The sequence below is a fragment of the Oncorhynchus mykiss genome, chromosome 7, assembly GCF_057628025.1.
Source record: "Oncorhynchus mykiss isolate SJ-2025 chromosome 7, ASM5762802v1, whole genome shotgun sequence".
In the NCBI taxonomy this organism is placed as follows: Eukaryota; Metazoa; Chordata; class Actinopteri; order Salmoniformes; family Salmonidae; genus Oncorhynchus; species Oncorhynchus mykiss.
Genome location: NC_143028.1, coordinates 19955321 through 19977500, shown reverse-complemented (window position 1 = coordinate 19977500; position 22180 = coordinate 19955321). Strand labels below are relative to the sequence as shown.

General features: G+C 43.1%; 1 protein-coding gene across 1 annotated transcript in view; it reads right to left on the bottom strand.

The window, feature by feature from the left end:
- The window catches only part of LOC110527561 (alpha-1,6-mannosylglycoprotein 6-beta-N-acetylglucosaminyltransferase A), a 117138-nt gene that overhangs the window by 62957 nt on the left and 32001 nt on the right, over positions 1–22180 (bottom strand). The window lies entirely within an intron of this gene.

Genomic DNA, 22180 nt, shown 5'->3' with positions numbered 1-22180 from the left:
ATTCCATGTACCCTCAGGGAGGTGATGGTATTTGGAAGAGACTGAACACGGCCCAGAACTGAAACAACATATGTATGTATGTGATGTGTGCTGTCTCCCAATAGCACGAGCACAGGTAGCGTAACTTGTGTGACCACATGGTACCATCCAGCCAGCCAGCCAGACATCGCGACAGATACATGATGCCAGTGAGGCTATGCTATGCTGTGCTGCTCCCCTGGCCGGGCATACAGTGGTGATAACTATACCGAATGCAGCAGACTGACGCAGGTTCAGATAAGCTCGCTCTCTGCCAGCCTCACACCGTGACAACAGACATGGGTGGAGTTTAGATATGTCGGCGGCACTAAAAGGCGTTAATGGAACGAGATGCTGGGAAAAGTCACATTCCAATAAAGAAAATGTGATGGCATCACCCATAAATAAAAGATGAGTCGTTTCAATCGTTTTTTTGTTAAAAAAAATAAGAAGAAGAAAATGATTGGGTGCGTCCCAAAATGCCCCTCTGTTTCCTATATAAAGTGCAAAACCTTAGCGCACTCGTGTTCCTGTGAGGATGAAAACACCAGGGTTGGGGGAAGGTGTCCCATTAAAGAAATGTCTGTTACATGACAGAGGTGATGAGGCTCAGTCAGGGCTTTATTTTCTCAGGGGGCTGTCTGAAAGGCTGTCATCATGCCCATGGTCGTGATTGCCCTGTCCATTAGGCTGGTACTCTCTCACAGTCCGAGGGAAACTTTGTTTGGACTGACAAGAGGATATTGCCATTGGGGCCTGTGGCTTGGCCATGAGTGAACTACAGGTATCAGCTCTGACCTTTAAACGAGTTCGATAACAATAAGGGAACCTTTGCAGACTGCGTGTCTTGTCCTGTTAAAAATCTCTTAACAGTCACTACTTGTTCTGTGAACATTTGTTCTGAAGAGCAAAGCATCTGCACAAAATGGATAGAAAAAAAGAGGCAGGATTTTTACCATTTGCGACCCATGGGGATCTTGCCAATAACAAAGAGGCAGGATTTTTACCATTTGCGACCCATGGGGAGCTTGCCAATAACAAAGAGGCAGGATTTTTACCATTTGCGACCCATGGGGAGCTTGCCAAAAATAAAGAGGCAGGATTTTTACCATTTGCGACCCATGGGGAGCTTGCCAATAACAAAGAGGCAGGATTTTTACCATTTGCGACCCATGGGGAGCTTGCCAATAATAAAGAGGCAGGATTTTTACCATTTGCAACCCATGGGGAGCTTGCCAATAATAAAGAGGCAGGATTTGTACCATTTGCGACCCATGGGGAGCTTGCCAATAACAAAGAGGCAGGATTTTTACCATTTGTGACCCATGGGGAGCTTGCCAATAACAAAGAGGCAGGATTTTTACCATTTGTGAGCCATGGGGAGCTTGCCAATAACAAAGAGGCAGGATTTTTTACCATTTGCGACCCATGGGGAGCTTGCCAATAACAAAGAGGCAGGATTTTTACCATTTGTGACCTATGGGGAGCTTGCCAATAACAAAGAGGCAGGATTTTTACCATTTGTGACCCATGGGGAGCTTGCCAATAACAAAGAGGCAGGATTTTTTCCATTTGTGACCTATGGGGAGCTTGCCAATAACAAAGAGGCAGGATTTTTACCATTTGTGACCTATGGGGAGCTTGCCAATAACAAAGAGGCAGGATTTTTACCATTTGTGACCTATGGGGAGCTTGCCAATAACAAAGAGGCAGGATTTTTACCATTTGTGACCTATGGGGAGCTTGCCAATAACAAAGAGGCAGGATTTTTACCATTTGTGACCCATGGGGAGCTTGCCAACAACAAAGAGGCAGGATTTTTATAATTTGCGACCCATGGGGAGCTTGCCAATAACAAAGAGGCAGGATTTTTACAATTTGTGACCTATGGGGAGCTTGCCAATAACAAAGAGGCAGGATTTTTACCATTTGTGACCTATGGGGAGCTTGCCAATAACAAAGAGGCAGGATTTTTACCATTTGTGACCTATGGGGAGCTTGCCAACAACAAAGAGGCAGGATTTTTACCATTTGTGACCTATGGGGAGCTTGCCAACAACAAAGAGGCAGGATTTTTACCATTTGTGACCTATGGGGAGCTTGCCAACAACAAAGAGGCAGGATTTTTACCATTTGTGACCTATGGGGAGCTTGCCAACAACAAAGAGGCAGGATTTTTACCATTTGTGACCTATGGGGAGCTTGCCAATAACAAAGAGGCAGGATTTTTACCATTTGTGACCTATGGGGAGCTTGCCAACAACAAAGAGGCAGGATTTTTACCATTTGTGACCTATGGGGAGCTTGCCAATAACAAAGAGGCAGGATTTTTACCATTTGTGACCTATGGGGAGCTTGCCAATAACAAAGAGGCAGGATTTTTACCATTTGTGACCTATGGGGAGCTTGCCAATAACAAAGAGGCAGGATTTTTTCCATTTGTGACCTATGGGGAGCTTGCCAACAACAAAGAGGCAGGATTTTTTCCATTTGTGACCTATGGGGAGCTTGCCAACAACAAAGAGGCAGGATTTTTTCCATTTGTGACCTATGGGGAGCTTGCCAACAACAAAGAGGCAGGATTTTTACCATTTGTGACCTATGGGGAGCTTGCCAACAACAAAGAGGCAGGATTTTTACCATTTGTGACCTATGGGGAGCTTGCCAACAACAAAGAGGCAGGATTTTTACCATTTGTGACCTATGGGGAGCTTGCCAACAACAAAGAGGCAGGATTTTTACCATTTGTGACCTATGGGGAGCTTGCCAATAACAAAGAGGCAGGATTTTTACCATTTGTGACCTATGGGGAGCTTGCCAACAACAAAGAGGCAGGATTTTTTACCATTTGTGACCTATGGGGAGCTTGCCAATAACAAAGAGGCAGGATTTTTACCATTTGTGACCTATGGGGAGCTTGCCAATAACAAAGAGGCAGGATTTTTTCCATTTGTGACCTATGGGGAGCTTGCCAACAACAAAGAGGCAGGATTTTTACCATTTGTGACCTATGGGGAGCTTGCCAATAACAAAGAGGCAGGATTTTTTCCATTTGTGACCTATGGGGAGCTTGCCAACAACAAAGAGGCAGGATTTTTACCATTTGTGACCTATGGGGAGCTTGCCAATAACAAAGAGGCAGGATTTTTACCATTTGTGACCTATGGGGAGCTTGCCAACAACAAAGAGGCAGGATTTTTACCATTTGTGACCTATGGGGAGCTTGCCAATAACAAAGAGGCAGGATTTTTACCATTTGTGACCTATGGGGAGCTTGCCAATAACAAAGAGGCAGGATTTTTACCATTTGTGACCTATGGGGAGCTTGCCAATAACAAAGAGGCAGGATTTTTACCATTTGTGACCTATGGGGAGCTTGCCAATAACAAAGAGGCAGGATTTTTACCATTTGTGACCTATGGGGAGCTTGCCAATAACAAAGAGGCAGGATTTTTACCATTTGTGACCTATGGGGAGCTTGCCAATAACAAAGAGGCAGGATTTTTACCATTTGTGACCTATGGGGAGCTTGCCAATAACAAAGAGGCAGGATTTTTACCATTTGTGACCTATGGGGAGCTTGCCAATAACAAAGAGGCAGGATTTTTACCATTTGTGACCTATGGGGAGCTTGCCAATAACAAAGAGGCAGGATTTTTACCATTTGTGACCTATGGGGAGCTTGCCAATAACAAAGAGGCAGGATTTTTACCATTTGTGACCTATGGGGAGCTTGCCAATAACAAAGAGGCAGGATTTTTATAATTTGTGACCTATGGGGAGCTTGCCAATAACAAAGAGGCAGGATTTTTACCATTTGTGACCTATGGGGAGCTTGCCAATAACAAAGAGGCAGGATTTTTACCATTTGTGACCTATGGGGAGCTTGCCAATAACAAAGAGGCAGGATTTTTATAATTTGTGACCTATGGGGAGCTTGCCAATAACAAAGAGGCAGGATTTTTACCATTTGTGACCTATGGGGAGCTTGCCAATAACAAAGAGGCAGGATTTTTATAATTTGTGACCTATGGGGAGCTTGCCAATAACAAAGAGGCAGGATTTTTATAATTTGTGACCTATGGGGAGCTTGCCAATAACAAAGAGGCAGGATTTTTATAATTTGTGACCTATGGGGAGCTTGCCAATAACAAAGAGGCAGGATTTTTATAATTTGTGACCTATGGGGAGCTTGCCAATAACAAAGAGGCAGGATTTTTATAATTTGTGACCTATGGGGAGCTTGCCAATAACAAAGAGGCAGGATTTTTACCATTTGTGACCTATGGGGAGCTTGCCAATAACAAAGAGGCAGGATTTTTACCATTTGTGACCTATGGGGAGCTTGCCAATAACAAAGAGGCAGGATTTTTACCATTTGTGACCTATGGGGAGCTTGCCAATAACAAAGAGGCAGGATTTTTACCATTTGTGACCTATGGGGAGCTTGCCAACAACAAAGAGGCAGGATTTTTACCATTTGTGACCTATGGGGAGCTTGCCAATAACAAAGAGGCAGACGGAGTGACCAAATCGTGCATCCAAAAGAGCCAAATATTAGACAATGCATCACTTTGTTCTCTAGCGATTGATCAGTCCTAGATTCATTATTAAACCTTCAGGGTCGGCTCAGCCCAAACGCCAAGTTCTGACGAGGCCCGCCGTGATTGGGCTAAAGACTAAAACTCTATGGCCCATAGTCCAATGACAATTCATCCTTCTGTACCGAGTAGCATTCACTAAGAAACAAAGAGATTTCAGTGAGCGAGAAGAAAATGTATCAGAATTCTATTGAACAGAACGTCATGTGATCTCTGCACACAAAGCCATTCTATCCTACCACGTCAGGAGTGTGTGTGTGTGTGTGTGTGTGTGTGTGTGTGTGTGTGTGTCAGTTACTGGGAGGGGACCTCCTTCTGATAATATATAGTCTCTACTCCAAGAAAAATCACTGATTGAAATGAATTTAATTCGCACAGCGCTTTGACTTAATAACCCTCGATGTAAAGAGCACATGCTGCGACGCGGCCCTCTCGTCTATTTTAATATCTTTGTTGTTTTCATACTCACAATGGCTGCGCAATACATCATTTATATAATAGACAGCATAGTGCCGGATACAGTAGACAAATGAGAACGCTCCGGGGTGAAGTTCCACCTAGGTACAGATCTAGGATGAGCTTCCCTCCCTCAAACTTAACATTTACCTCCCTATGGTTAACGCAAAACTGACTCGAGATCAGCATCTAGCGGACACTTCAACGCTGCTATTCACCAACTTCCAGTGGGTCCAAACCACCTAAAGATGCCTTTGAAGCTGCTCCCGTTTCAGCCATTATCTGCTAGAAGAAGCCTTTGAGCGAGATGAGAGAGAAGACAGTCAATCAGGGGTGTTTGAGGGGATCCGTTTGAACGAAGGCGATGCGCAGAATCAATCATCACATAATGAGTAGCCCCTAGCAGTGATTCTGCGCAGTCCAACTGCAGTGGAATCACACGTGCCCAGCGCAACACCCTGAGCCAGTGTGTGCGACACCGCAGGCTATGCGTTGGTTGCATGTTCATATTTACTGTGTGTATTTCTGTATTCTGCCGTGCTAATCTGGAAAAGAGACCAAGGTATCAATATGACTCCCGGTTAAAACAAAGGTGAAATTAATGTGGAAATGGACAACAGTCATGTGGTCATGAGACGGCTAGCCTGAGACAAAAGGCCTAAGGTTTAGCCACGGTTTCCCGGGGCAACAGGAGCAGGAGAACAATAGGGGGAGGCAGACAGATTATTATTAAAGTATTTTCTATACACACACACACACATACACACACACACACCCTCTCTCCCTCCCTCCCGACAAGAAAGAGACCAGCTGATATGAGCAGAGACTGGCTGAGATCTCACCAGCCAGTGTGTCAGTGACAAAACATGGCTCCTTAAGTCGCTGCTGCTTTAATCAAGCAGAAAGAGCTGCCTATCGCCAAGTGGCAGGCTAAATATAGCCGCATTCTAATCAAACGTCAGAGAGGTGGTATTTAAACCTAACAAGAGATCTTTCCACATCCTGTGCTCCACAGAGCATCTTTAAGCCTGATGAGCATCTTTAGTCTGATGAACCCGCACAGCGATGTTTAGGATTTAGATTGACATGCTGCGCTGTGGTCACGGCAACTGCAAAGCTTGCATAATAGTATTCTGTGGAACATGCACACGGTATTACGGGGCTGTGTCTGAAAGTACCAGCAGAGCTACCCGTCTCTGAGTAAACACACACACCCGCACACACATGGACAAAGACACATGGGGGTAGGTGGTCTGTGAGGAAATGTCCTTTGAACCCATTCCCCTAGTCTGTTGGTATAAACCCCCGGTTTGAGGTCAACCACAACACACACGTGTCTCATAGCAGGACCGTTGTGCTAGAAACGTAACTCTGCAAAGGAATAGTCTATCGCAATAGCAGACAGAGCCAAATCCCTCTCCTGCACGAAGGGGAAATGAAGGCTAACGTCAAGCAAAGCCAATCATCTGATAATGCGTTCCCCCGATAAGCCCTCCGCGGGCCTAACCCACACCTCTACGTGACAGGGACAGAGAGAACTAAGGCCATGACGATGATAGAAAGATGACACCATCAGCAGCATTGCGCAAGACCACTTCCACAGAATGCAGGAAACATGAGGGTGCTAGTCAACGACACAGCACTAGTGGAGATCCTTGAGGAGGAGTTCTATGGTTTACAAAATGTCATCCGACCAGACTGGAGTTGCAAAAATTCACTCCATTATTATACCCTTTGCTCGAAATCCAGATGGAACTGTTAATAGATCATATAAAGATCCAGACAATCACAAAATGCGATTCTGGAATTTTACAAGCCTAAAATCAGACAAGGCAGCAGCTACTAGCAATAGTAGTGCTGTATGTCCTTTGTCATTCTGCTCTCCTTTGTCATTCTGCTTCTCTGAGTTGATCCCGAAGCTAAACCCAGGTTTAGCATGGGTTAACTCAAAATGGACTTTGGGACTAGATACATCAAGCTTAAAGTTACACCCGTTCCTCTTCTTCAGCCCCCCTTCAAACTCATTCCTCTCCTCACAGTCCTGCGCTCATCACCATCCACCTCCTGACATTCGAAGCCTTCTGAAAGCATTACGTAAGGAAGAAGCCTCATGGAATCCACTCAACAATGAATGGTACCGTTACAGAGTGGGAGAGATGCATGGGGTGGCTCCAAAATGGCACCCTATTCCCTATAACGTGCTCTACTTATGACCTGAGGGCCCTGGTCAAAAGTAGTGCACTATATAGGACATATGGTGCAATTTCAGACACAACCATGGTCCAGCTCCATAATGGCAAGATATAAAAAATAGATTTCCCCCGCTTTTCATCTCTCTCAAAGCTTCTGTTCCATCAAGACCACAGCTCCGACTTTGGGTGTACTTTACCGTGCGAGTGAAGACATCTTTGAACACCTCATCAATTAAGCAAGAGGCAGCTAATGGAGAGTGCCCTCTCAGCCACAGAACAGCTGTAGGCTCTCAGTGTGGTGACAGGAGGAGAGGGGTGTGTGTGTGTGTGTGTTTTCCTACATTATCAGGACCCCAATGTCCTAACAATTCACCCGAATGTCCTGACAAGGTAGGAAAACAACAACTTTTTTTAGAAAGCCAGGACTTTTTGCTTTTGTCGAAGTTGGTCAAATGCTATTTCAAGCTTAAGGTTTAGGGTTTTGGGGGTTAAGGTAAGGGTTAGGGGGGGAAACAATCTGGAATTCCACAAAAATAAAGTTGTGTGGACTAGAGGCCGATTTTTCAACACTGATACCGATTATTGGAGGACCAAAAAAAGCCGATATCGATTAACTGGATGATTTGACAATTACAACAATACTGAATGAACCTTATTTTAACTTAATACATCAATACATCAATTTAGTCTCAAGTAAATAATGAAACATGTTCAAATTGGTTTAAATAATGCAAAAACAAAAGTGTCGGAGAAGAAAGTAAAAGTGCAATATGTGCCATGTAAGAAAGCTAACGTTTCAGTCCCTTGCTTAGAACATGAGAACATATGAAAGCTGGTGGTTCCTTTTAACATGAGTCTTCAATATTCCCAGGTAAGAAGTTTTAGGTTGTAGTTATTTTTGGCCTATTTCTCTCTATACCATTTGTATTTCATATACCTTTGACCATTGTATGTTCTAATAGGTACTTTAGTATTGCCAGCCTAATCTCGGGAGTTGATAGGCTTGAAGTCATAAACAGTGCAATGCTTGAAGCACAGCGAAGTGCAGGAAAGTGCTGTTTGAATGAATGCTTACAAGCCTGCTGCTGCCTACCACCGCTCAGTCAGACTGCTCTATCAAATCATAGACTTAATTATAATATAATAACACACAGAAATACGAGCCTTAGGGCACTAATATGGTAAAATGCATGTTAGCAGGCAGTAGTAACTAAATATGCAGGTTTAAAAATATATACTTGTGTATTGATTTTAAGAAAGGCATTGATGTTTATGGTTAGGTACACATTGGTGCAACGACAGTGCTTTTTTCGCGAATGCGCTTGTTACATCACCCGTTTGGCGAAGTAGGCTGTGATTCGATGATAAATTAACAGGCACCACATCGATTATATGCAACACTGGACAAGCTAGATAAACTAGTAATATCATCAACCATGTGTAGTTAACTAGTGATTATGTTAAGATTGATTGTTTTTTTATAAGTTTAATGCTAGCTAGCACCTAACCTTGGCTCCTTACTGCACTCGCATAACAGGTAGTCATTCTGCCATGCAGTCTCCTCGTGGAGTGCAACGTAATCGGCCATAATCGGTGTCCAAAAATGGCAATTACCGATTGTTATGTAAACTTGAAATCGGCCCTAATTAAATGGGCCATTCCGAGGAATCGGTCGACCTCTAGTGTGGACCTTGAGGGGATGTTGTGGAAGTGGAGAAGCTGGATGATGACCATAAACAGGGGGTGATTTTCCATGGAGGAAAAAACACACACACCCACACCTGGAGCGAGGCTGCCAGCATGGCTGCTGTTGATTGACTCTAGTCTGGAGAAGTCATCCAGAACAGTCTTTATTCTCTACAGGACCTCACAACAGCGTAGGGACAGAACAACATGTACGTCCTAGTGTGTGTGTGTGTGTGTGTGCGCGAGTGCACTCGTGCCCGTTCTCGGCTACAGGCTCTCACCAGGGCCCGGTTTCCCAAAAGCATCTTAAGGCTAAGTTCATTGACCTCAATGGCTCTAACGGCGAACTTAGCCTCGAGCTCAATAGTTCTAATGATGAACTTAGCCTTAAGATAATTTGGGGAAACCAGTCCCAGAACTTCAGTCTCGTGGCAGGGTAAATAACAAAGGTTCCCAGAGTCCCTGTGGCAGCCAAAAGCCTTGATTTATCATCTCATCATCTCCCAAGCATGACTAACGTTCCCCAGTTTCAAATTAATTAAGAAGAGCTGTGTAATATTTACTAATGAGTCAAAGCCGCAATGCTGGGAAGAATCCATTGTGAGGGTAACATTTCTGAGAATTCAGGTAGGTCAGGGACAGGGCTTTGAATAGCATTTGAATAACATTGACTCTGTACCGGCCCCTCCCCCCCGGTATATAGCCTCGTTATTGTAATTTTATTGTGTTACTTTATATATACTTTTTATATTTTACTTTTCTTTATTTAGTAAAGATTTTCTTAACTCTATTTCTTGAACTGCATTGTTGGTTAAGAGCTTGTAAATAAGCATTTCGCCTGTTGTATTCGGTGGATGTGACAAATCAAATGTGATCTTACATTTCCAATCCTCATTCAAAAGGCGCCAATGTGCTGTCTGGGTTGAAGTTGCTCTTAGACTCTGTATTTCCTCCACTAATGATTAACAGGGCCTAAAATTAACACCAGCGCGTAGATTTTGGGATTGTCGGGGTGAACTGTCTATTTCACCAGCCACCTTGACGGGTGGTCAGGGCGAGCATTTCACTCACATTTGTGAATACAAATAGTCAAGAATGATCTAATTTATAGTCAAACAAATGCTGCAGAAGCTGCTTTCAAAGTATTTCTGCCTTTTCGTTTCATAGCTGGTAAATGAACCGCACAAAGTCAAAGAACTACGAATCCCATATAGCTTATTCTCCTTTGAGCTACAACACCGCCTGGCTGCGGTGTTGAGTGAAATACACATTTTTTTAGAAGCGCTGCGCAACAGGCATAAAAGTCTGTCTAATTTACTTGAAACTAAAGTCTACTGAAGTGGGACGCTGTTGTGTTTCTTGGCTAGTTACATTGTTTTGTTCACAAGCTAGGATGTTTTTCTAAGCTGGAGTTTCAACTGCTAGGGAAGAAAAGAAAAACGCTTCTACCAGTCAGAATCAATCTCAAAAGGTATACGCGATACACCATATACGCGATACACCATATACGCGATACACCATATACGCGATACACCATATATATACAAAAGTGGTGGATTCAGCTATTTCTGCCACACCTGTTCCTGATTGTTCGTCGGGAGCTCCATGAGCAGCCCCACACAAGCCAAGCCAAAGATCAGCATGCGCAATGCAAAGTGTCGGCTGGAGTGGTGTAAAGCTCGCCGCCATTGGAGCAGTGGAAACACGTTCTCTGGAGTAATGAATCTGGGTTTGGCAGACGCCAGGAGAACGCTACCTGCCCGAATGCATAGTGCCTACTGTAAAGTTTAGTGGAGTAGGAATAATGGTCTGGGCTGTTTTTTCATGGTTCGGGCTAGGCCCCTTAGTTCCTGTGAAGGGAAATCTCAACGCTACAACATACAATGACATTCTAGACAATTCAGTGCTTCCAACTTTGTGGAAGGCCCTTTCCTGTTTCAGCATGACAACAGCCATAGGGCACAAAGCGAGGTACACACAGAAATGGTTTGTTGAGATCAGTGTGAAAGAACTTGACTGGCCTGCAAAGAGCCCAGAGCTCAACCCCATTGAACACCTTTGGGATTAATTGGAACACCGACTGCGAGCCAGGCCTAATCTCCCAACATCAGTGCCCGACCTCACTAATGCTTGTGGCTAAATGGAAGTAAGTCTCTGCAGCAATGTCTTCCCAGAAGAGTGGAGGCTGTTATAGCAGAAAAGGGGTGACCAACTCCATATTAATGCTCATGACTTTGGGATGAGATGTTCGATGAGCAGGTGTCCACATACTTTTGGTCATGTAGTGTATTTTGGTATAATAAAAAAATATTCAATATACTAGATGAGTTACTTCTTACTAGTTATACATTTACTAAAAATAAATATTACAAAGCATGCTCATCCGTTTTTGAATGTTTTGTTGGTGTACTTTTAAAGTCACAAATATATTTTGGGCTGGTTAAACAAATCTGTGTGGCTGGTACAGTTGAAGTCGGAAGCTTATATACACCTTAGCCAAATACATTTAAACTCAGTTTTTCACAATTACTGACATAGTAAATAGTAAATATTCCCTGTTATAGGTCAGTTAGGATCACCACTTTATATTAAGAATGTCAAATGTCAGAATAATAGTAGAGAGAAGAATTTATTTCAGCTTTTATTTCTTTCATCACATTCCCAGCGGGTCAGACGTTTACATGCATAATAAGTTGGTTGAATTTTTGCCTATTCCTCCTGACAGGGTTGGTGTAACTGAGTCAGGTTTGTAGGCCTCCTTGCTCACACACACTATTTCAGTTCTGCCCACAAATGGTCTATAGGATTGAGGTCAGGGCTTTGTGAAGGCCACTCCAATACCTTGACTTCGTTGTCCTTTTTTGCCACAACTCTGGAAGTATGCTTAGGGTCATCGTCCATTTGGAAGACCCATTTGCGACCAAGCTTTCACTTCCTGGCTAATGTCTTGAGATTTGGCTTCAATATATCCATATAATTTCCCTCTCTCATGATGCCATCTATTTTGTGAAGTGCACCAGTCCCTCCTGCAGCAAAGCATCCCCACAACATGATGAAACCACCCCTGTGCTTCACGGTGGGGATGGTGTTCTTCAGCTTGCAAGCCTCCCCTTTTTTCTCTCCAAACATAACGATGGTCATTATGGCCAAACAGTTCTAGTTTTGTTTCATCAGACCAGAGGACATTTCTCCAAAAAGTACGATCTTTGTCTCCATGTGCAGTTGCAAACCATAGTCTGCCTTTTTTATGGTGGTTTTGGAGCAGTGGCTTCTTCCTTGCTGAGCAGCCTTTCAGGTTATGTCGATATAGGACTCGTTTTTACTGTGGATATAGATACTTTTGTACTGGTTTCTTCCAGCATCTTCACAAGGTCCTTTGCTGTTGTTCTGGGATTGATTTGCACTTTTCGCACCAAAGTACGTTCATCTCTAAGAGACAGAACGCGACTCCTTCCTGAGAGTTATGACGGCTGCGTGATCCCATGGTGTTTCTTCTTGCGTACTATGGCGTACTATTATTTATTCTTGCGTACTAAACCTTCAGGCGTTTGGAAATTGCTCCCAAGGATGACATTTTTTTTTCTGAAGTCTTGGTTGATTTCTTTTGATTTTCCCATGATGTCAAGTAGAAGCACTGAGTTTGAAGGTAGGCCTTGAAATACATCCACAGGTACACCTCCAATTGACTCAAATGATGTCAATTAGCCTATCAGAAGTTTCTAAAGCCATGACATCGTTTTCTGGAATTTTCCAAGCTGTTTAAAGGCACAGTCAACTTAGTGTACGTAAACTTCTGACCCACTGGAATTGTAATACAGTGAATGAGTGAAATAATCTGTCTGCAAACAATTGTTGGAAAAATGACTTGTGTCATGCACAAAGTAGATGTCCTTAACCAACTTGACAAAACTATAGCTTGTTAACAAGAAATTTGTGGAGTGGTTGAAAAAAAAGAGTTTTAATGACTCCAACCTACATGTATGTAAACTTCCGACTTCAACTGTAGATTATTAAATCTACTTGCCACAGTGGCTGGTGGACCAAAAAGTTAATTTATGCCCTGATGGTTAAGGTTAGGATTGGGGGAGGAGAAACTGATCCAAGATCTGTACCTAGAGGAAACTTCCCCCCAGGGTGCAATGTGCAAGATCAGGTGTGCCCATTTGCACTCCTATTCATTTAAATCTAGGCCAATGTTTCCAGAGGTTGTTCTGTAATATCAGCATCATAAACTATTTTTTCCCCTTGCATCACCATAAAGGACCTGATTTGCATTTGAGGACAGAGGGCAAAAGAGAAGTTTTACATTTACAGCTCTAAGTGTTTTACTTGCTGTGACTTTGTGCCTTCAAAACAAAGGTAGTCCATAAACTGGTTTAAAAAAGACCATAAAATATCGGAACTGTGATGGGGAACACATGACTTCTTGTACTTCTTTGGGGTAAAGTTTCTCCTAGGTACAGATCAAGGATCAGCTTTCCTCCCCCAACCCTAACCTTAACATTTTTTCCACTAAAAAGGTTCAACTGACAAAAGATCAGCCTCTAAGTCCAATTTCACTCTGCACCCAGCAACACTAGCTAGCACCAGTATAACTAGCCTGTAGTCAAATGTCTCATACTGTAGCTACAATATTTGCATAGCATTACCCATGCAGGAAAACATTGGTCCTTCCCAAGGCTGCATGATGTCATGTTACAGTGTGTACAGCCAGCGTGAAACAATCACGCCTTGTTACTGACTGTAGAGGGATCAGGCTTGATTAAGTGTATCCCTTATTATGACTCCTGTCAACAGAAATATCAGCACATTCTCAACTACCTGATTAAAATCAATACAACCGAGGTTAGACTAGTCAGGTCCCAGATCAGTTTGTGTGGCCTTGCCAATTCCTGTCACGTCAAGTGAGAGCACAAGATCTGGGACCAAACGCGGGTTGTTGGAGAGTGCATTGATGAATTAAGAAAAATAGTCAAATCTACCACAGCGAACCAGAGTAGAAACAGATGCGCCCGTCTCGACAACAACACATGCTGTACGAATGTAGGGGCCCAGATGAGGCTAATGTTGATCCTCTCTGAATATATACAGAGTCACTATTAGTTATAACAAAAGGCAAATATCAGTTTTACGGGGGAGTTAATACAGTGCAGCGCTCTGTTTTACCATCCCCCAGGATACGGCTGCCTCGTTCAGTACGGCTCAAACAGTCGAACACAAGCCAGCGAAGGAGAGAGACAAAGAGAGACAGAGACAGAGACAGAGAGACAGAGAGACAGAGAGAGAGAGAGAGAGAGATGAAGCCGAGTGGCACACATGGCCTGGTTTGAGGCCTGGCTGCTGGCTCCAGATGTTCTCCCCATCCCATCCATAGATACATAATTCCATCCCATCCAGGCAAAACACGCTTTCGCGGCATGATACAGTATCCTCCTTTGTGAGCTCCGCAAGTGGCCACATTTCTCAACCTCACCTTGTTTACAATTAGATCCTCATCCGCACTCCATATGAAAAGTGTCTATGGGGAGACCTCAAATAATTGCGCTAACAAAAGTGAGTTAGACAGGGGGGGGGGGGGGGGGGACTTTGCACATTGTACTGCAAATGGTTTGCCAAATCTGCACTGATGCAAAGCAGAGGCCTTGCTGGGCTTGCAACCCCAATGTCACCCTATTCCCTATATAGTGTACTACTTTTGACCTGGGCCCACAGTAGTGCACTATATAGAGAAAAGGGTGCCATTTGGGACGCAGGCCATGAGTTGTTTCCAACTGGATCTGTTAGCAGCCTGTTCCAGGGAAAGCTTGGAAATGTTCAGCAGGGCACTCAAAAACATCCTCTAATGTTTTCCATCATGCTGTCATGCAGGTGAATGGGGAACACAGAGCAGGTGTTATCTCAGTTCCAGAGGAGATAAGGACATTCAAAAGCTCATGGAAGCGATTCAGAATACAAATGTCCTTTCTGGCTCCTAAGATAGCAAGATTGCTTTGTAGTGGGGCAATATATTCAAAAAGCAAGGCTATCTAGCCTACTCCTTGTTCAAAAGCCTTTTCTCTGGGCTACCTCTGTGTGGTGTCGGTTACCAAGTACAAATGCCTTTACATTTCACCGTGCAATCGCTAAACCGTATTGACTAAAACCCAACTCTGCAGTGAAAGCTTGGAAATGTCAGTGCTGATCTCTATGAGTGGCCCTGAGCAGGGTGGCAAACGAGGTGTGACCGGCACCGAGGCATCCGTCCCTATTCACAAGCTGGTGACAGGGCGGTGGTTCATGTAACAGAAGTGGGTCGATGAGTAACTTTGTTTGCAATTTGGATGAGACCGGAAGCCTAGGCTTTACCTCAGAGAGATAACAAGTTTGCAGGAGACCTGTGTTTGAACCCAACCAGACACAGATACAGACCCACACACAGCACTGGCTTCAGTGGCTGGCGGCCCAATCCCAGTCCTCACTGTCTACACACACACCCACCAGTCAGTTCCTGAGCCTGACTCTCTCTCAGCACCGCTTGCCAGACATGTTCCTGCCACATCCTGCAAAATGTCAACCCGCGTAGCATGTCACACTGTGTATTCATGAAAAAGAGGTCAGGTGTTACAGTGAAGAAGAGCCTCTCACAATGTCAGGTAGTCAATACGCCAAGCTATGAAGTGTTTTCTGACACACACACACACACACACACACACACGTGCACGAGTCTCAAACTCAAAACATATAATAAACAATCCATATCCGCATGATCCATGGTTGGGACTCAAACAAATATTAGAAGAACGTGTCTGTGCGGTTTTGTGTCAACGTCCGATGAAAAATGTTAATTTTTGAATGCGATAGGACTCACTCATATTTGGACCTGTGTAGGCCATAACACTGAACTCAAACCAGTTGCGCGTGTGTGCCATCGTGCATACATTTATTTTGTCCCCCCACACCAAACGCAATCACGACACTCAGGTAAAAATATCAATACAAACTCTGAACCAATTACATTAATTTGGGGAGAGGTCGAATAGCATTAAACATTTATGGCAATTTAGCTAGCTAGCTTGCACTTGCTAGCTAATTTGTCCTGGGACATAAACATTGCGTTATTTTACCGGAAATGCACAAGGTCCTCTACTCCGACAATTAATCCACACATAAAAACGGTCAAACGAATCGTTTCTAGTCATACCCATGTGGGTATCTGCTTCTATAAACTGATGGGAGAGGTAGGACTTGCAGCGCGATCTGCGTCACAAATAGAACTGACTTCTATTTTAGCCCTTGGCAATGCAGACACTCGTTGGCACGCGAGCAAGCAGTGTGGGTGCAATAATTGAATAATATAGATTTTTACATTTATTTTGTAGTCAGGGTGTAACACAGTCGACACTGCAGTACAGTATTACCAACCTGCGAGAAAGTGCATTGGAGATCCTGTAATTGACAGGCCTCAGAAGCTGCGTCCCAGTAGAGCAGTTCTTTGTCAAGCCAATCTTATTACTGCCATTGAACCGGGAGGTCTTTAGTGGTCAACATACTTGTCCTACCTGGCCCTGACCACTCAGCTAAGACTTACTTAGCACTGGCAGGTCTGGGGTTTCCATTGTACACAATAAACCTAGTCAACATCTATAGGAGTGTGCCTACTGTCTTTATATGCACAGAAAGCTGGGGTGTAGTCATGGAGGTGATCAGCTGGACTGATTTGTTTAAGAGAGAGACATCAGATTGGACAGTGTCCATCAGTGGGTGATGTATGAGTGTTTCTGGAGTGGACCGAATCTCTCAGCACCTAATTAGTATCGACTAAGAACACAGAGCGGAGGAAAACACACAGCCTCTGCACTCACCACAAGCAGACCTCCAGATCTCAGCACATTAGGTTTAATTCAAAGGAGGGCTAGACGGTTGGCCCAACATTTCGGACCTAAAACCTTCGCCAACGTCTATGAAATGGCATTGACATGACAAAAATGACTCATCCATGTTATGTCAAAGGCAAACGTTATGTTGAATGACAACATTCCCAGAGTGTCTTTGATAGTCAGCTGTTCAGGGAACGTAGTATTCCTTTTTATTTATTTCCATTTTTATTGAATATCTGAAACATACAATATAATTGCATTGAAGCTGCTCAACAACTACATCATACCAGTCATCCATCCACATGACTCCCATTCAGAGCGACACACACAAGCATCCAGGGTTAATGCCCTGCTCAAGAGCATGTTGACAGATCTCCCACCAGGCCAAAAAAACATGAACCCAAACCCTCCAAGATTCCCCCACAGTTCCCCAATAGCTGTCCCTCAACCATCCGAGACCCAACCCACAGTCCCGGCCAGGAAGATATATAAAAAATACACAATACAATTCCATTCCCCACCCCCAAGAACCCCCCAATGCACCAACAACCAAGAGAATGAACTAAAGAAAGAGAAAACAGCAAACAACAATGCAAAAAAATAATAATAATAATAATTTAATGCAACCACAATCATAACAGCAATGAGAACTGTATATGTTGAGTGCATGCCTGGCACTATTACATGTGTGTGTGTGTGTATGTGCGTATTTGAATGAGAGTTTGCGTATATGCATGTGTACAAACACCTGCACGGGTATCAGCCTCAGGCAAACCGGCATTAGCTGTAAAAACACTGCCCCTCAGTGTCATTCAAACTTACCTTTAATTATGTTTTATTTGGACTTTATTTTTTACTTTTATCTTTGACCATCATTCTATCTCCCGCACAGTAACTCCACTCCCACTCGTCCCCAATTCCAAATCCCAAGTCCTCAGCTTCCCTCAGCCCATCCCACCTATCTCTGCTGGCCACCCGCTTCGGATTTCTACGCAACATACATCTTTCAACTATGCTGTGATGTTTAACATACAATTTCAATCTATCTAATTGAATAGTATCCACAGATTACAAGTTGAAGACAAATACATTTACTAAGAGTATTAGTATATTAGTAATTGACTGACCCGGTCTCTCCAGATCTCCTAACAGTACTATATCTAGGGACAATTTTAGATCAATGCTATGCATTTTCAGCCCTTCCTGAACGAGAGACTAGAAACAGGCTCCCTGAGGGCAATACCTAAATAAATGGTATATTGATTCTGTATCCTCACAACAACATCTGCAGAGCTACGATGATTTTAAGCCCCAAATATTCAACATTTTATTGGTGGCAAGAATTCTATATAATACTTTTGGCTGAAAAGCACGAAGTCTTGAATCGTTTTATATATCAACTCATTACATCCTGTACCATACACTCTGTACATCAAAAATCTCTTCCCAACTATTTTGCAATCTGTATGGCACAGTTGTCAACATCCTGGTTCTCAAATTAAACTGGTATACTTTCCTATTTATGCTATTTTTATTCCTCTGCAAGTTTTGTTCCTTTATATTGGACAGACCAGTTCCCTACCTCCTCCCGCTGCCACCTGCCTCCTCTATTTCTGGGCTAATGCTGTAATCAATTGGTTGTACTCTTGGATTGAGCAGACCTTCTCGCACAATTCTGATAACTCCAGGAGGGACATAACTCTACCATTCCAACTTACAATATCATTTAAACCTCGAGTGTAGGGGGCAGTATTTTGATGTTTGGATGAAAAACGTACCCATATTAAACTGCCTATTTCTCAAGCCCAGAATATGCATATAATTGTCAGATTAGGATAGAAAACACTCTAAAGTTTCCAAAACTGTCAACATTTTGTCTGCGAGTATAACAGAACTGATATTGCAAGCGAAAACCTGAGGAAAATCGAAACCAGAAAGTGGCTTCTATTTTGAAAGCTCCCTGTTCCATTGCATGCCTTCCCTCCATTTAAAGGGATATCAACCAGATTCCTTTCCCTGTGGCTTCCACGTGGTGTGAAGTCTTTAGACATAGTTTCAGCCTTTTATTCTGAAAAATTAACGAGAAAGATTACATCACGTCAGTGGATGGCTGGGTGCCAGCAGAGTTTTGCATGCGCCAACAGTTTGGAGCAGACATTTTCTCTCTCTCTCCTATTGAAAAAGCTACGGTCCGGTTGAAATATTATCGAGTATGCATTGTAAAAACAACCTGAGGATTGATTATTTAAAAAAAAGTTTCACGTTTCTACGAACTTTACGGATACTATTTGGAATTTTCGTCTGCCCCGTCGTGACCGCTCGAGCCTGTGGATTACTGAACATAACGCGCCAACCAAATGGAGGTATTTTGGATATAAAAATAATCTTTATGGAACAAAAGGAACATTTATTGTGTAACCGGGAGTCTCGTGAGTGCAAACATCCGAAGACCATCAAAGGTAAGCGATTTCATTTATAGCTTTTCTGACTTTCGTGACCAATCTACTTGGCTGCTAGCTGTTTGTAATATTTTGTCTACTGAGAGAGATGTCCTTACATAAACGCTTGGTTTGCTTTCGCTGAAAAGCATTTTTGAAATCTGACATGCCAGGCGATTAACAACAAGCTAGGCTGTGTTTTGCTATATTGCACTTGTGATTTCATGAAAATTAAATATTTTTAGTCATTTAATTTGAATTTGGCGCTCTGCAATTCAGCGGTTGTTGACGAAAATGATCCCGCTAACGGGATGGGTGCGTCAAGAAGTTAAACAATGGATGAGCTTTTCTTTGTAATCTACTTGAGAACCATTTAGGGTTCAAGTAAAACTTTTGAATATGTGAAGCTTTTAGAGAGACGTTTAGTGCTTTTATATTTAATCATCTCAACCCACCCAATTCATATTCAATATAGATATGCATGTTTTATTTTGTCTGGTTTAGCGTTCCAGATAAAGCATAATCATTTTTGCTCATATGATTTAAAAAACGAATCAGGAGTAGGCAGCTGAGATATGACTAAGGAGTTAATCAGGGAAATGTTTCCATAAATAGGATATTTTTTCTATTGAAAGTCATTGTTGAGAGCTTATTGATATATTTTGTGATATTAATACCAAGTATGTCTACTTCACCATCAGCCCATTTTATAGGTAAACTGCAGGGTATTGTAAAATGTTAATGTTATTAAAAAGATCCAATACGTAATATTGTACACTTATCATAATTAGACATTGCAGGGATCTAGCTTGTGGATGTAATATACATTTTGAGTCATCAGCATAAATGGACACCTTTGTTTTTAAGCCTTGGATTTCTAAACCTCTAATGTTAAATAAATCATAACTCTGCCAATTTGCATGGTTGAGTGTCTATATGTAGTGCGTATAGCCTTAATATTCATGATGATAACTGTAATCCATATCGTATCACTGTCAGTTGCATCATAATTACCTTTAACATCAATGAAAAACACATCCCGGCATTTCTACAGCAATTGACGTTTCACATGATCATGAAAGAGACATTGCATTACTATAGAGACGGCTTCGCTACAGTACAAATGTATTCTGTACAATATGTTATTATTCCCCAATGCCCCATTCTGATATCTTCCCCTTGCTTGTTGTAAACAAACAGACATATAAACTTGTAGACAAATACATAAAAAAGATAGACAAACAAGAAACATATTACATTATAAAACAGTATGACAATAGAGAGAGGTGAGAGAAGAGAAATGAGAGAAAGAGTGAGAGAAGAGAGCGAGATCAGGTGTGTGTGTGTGTGTGTGTGTGTGTGTAAGCAAGCATGTAATTGAGTACATGTGTTCATATTCACTTCATAGTGTTCTGATATTTTTACAGTTCCAAACTTTCATTTTTTCCATAACCTGAATTCCCTGTAGAATTTAGTACAGCCATGGTGTTATGGAGCTGTCTCTGGAATAGCTGTCCATCTATAAAGAGTTTGTCCACAATGAGAAAGGCACAATTACCCTTCTCAGTCTGTTGCCTCTGTACCGGATAGTCTCTTACCGCGTCCGTTTATCTCCCTTGGAAATTGGTCATTGAGACCGAATTTGGTCCCTTTAAGCTCCCTTCCCCTGCTTTTGATCAGCTCCTTTTTTTGGTAGTGTTCAAATTTGGCGATGATCGGTCGGGGACCCTTGGTCTTGTCGCTCCGAGCTCCAAGTCTGTGTACTCGGTGGAAAACCACCTTGTTTACAGTCTCTAAAGGAAGTTTCAAGGCAGACTGCGCCTTCTGGATTATTGGATGCGTCCACAGGAATCCCAGAAAAAAAACATTTTCACGCATGCTACGACTTTGTATGCCTAGTAGTGACTCCTTCATCACCCTGTTTTCCCTGAGTAGACCATGTTGGAATTGTGGATTTTTACCTTGGCTGTGAGTGCCTTGTTCTCTCCTTGGGACGTGAGAATTTCACTCTGCCTAAACTCCAAACTCCTCAGCCCTGCTACCCCCTCACACAACTTCTCCAGTGTTGCATGGTTTCCAAGCAGAGCACTAGTTATTTTGTGAGGTAGTCGGATATTTCCATGATGTAGTATGTTGTTCCTCCATAGCGTAAAGCTGTGGGTACTCATCGAATCCCCTCAGGATCTCCTTAGTATCCAGCCCGGCTCATTACTGAAACCAGTTGTTTTTACGAAAAGATAACAATGAGTCTTTCCCCATGTCGACGACAGGTGTCTGTAGTACAGCCACCTCGCGGAATCCATGCAAAAACACTTTTGGTATTCGTATTTAATTTATATCGGTTTCGTTTGAATCAAAACTAACAAACCGAGTGTTTTCCAGCATACAGTATTCAGCTGTGCACTCTGATGATGTATGACTTTAGTGCCTTATTCCTTCCTCAGAGAGAGAAGCATTCTCTGCGACAGCAACAGTCTGCAAGATGAAATTGCAAGCGGTATTATAATCCTGCCTGAGCTGCGCCGTGATGCATTAGGGTTACCGTGCACAGGGAGGCAGCGGTGTCATTGTCCCGTGTGGCATCACTGAAACCTTAGCACTCCGTCCATTGTTGGCAGTCATCTGTCCTAGGACGGGGTTGAAGCAATCAATGACATAGATTAAGAAGACAAAGAGATGGGCCATTCTGAGGCGGAAAAGGGCTGTTCTGTCCGCATTCACGGCCAGCACCGTCTCAAAAACAACAGCCTACTCGTTACAAATTACACAGAAGGCCCAACTTGTGGCCGAGGCAAAAGCTACATCCACACCTATCAACGGCAGCCAGCTAGGGGGAGACGAGAAGAGAGCCAGCCAGATCCCAGGAGCCCAGCACCTGGCTTTTCATCCTCTTACATCCCCCCTTCCCCTCCTCCCTCTACCAGCATGATTGC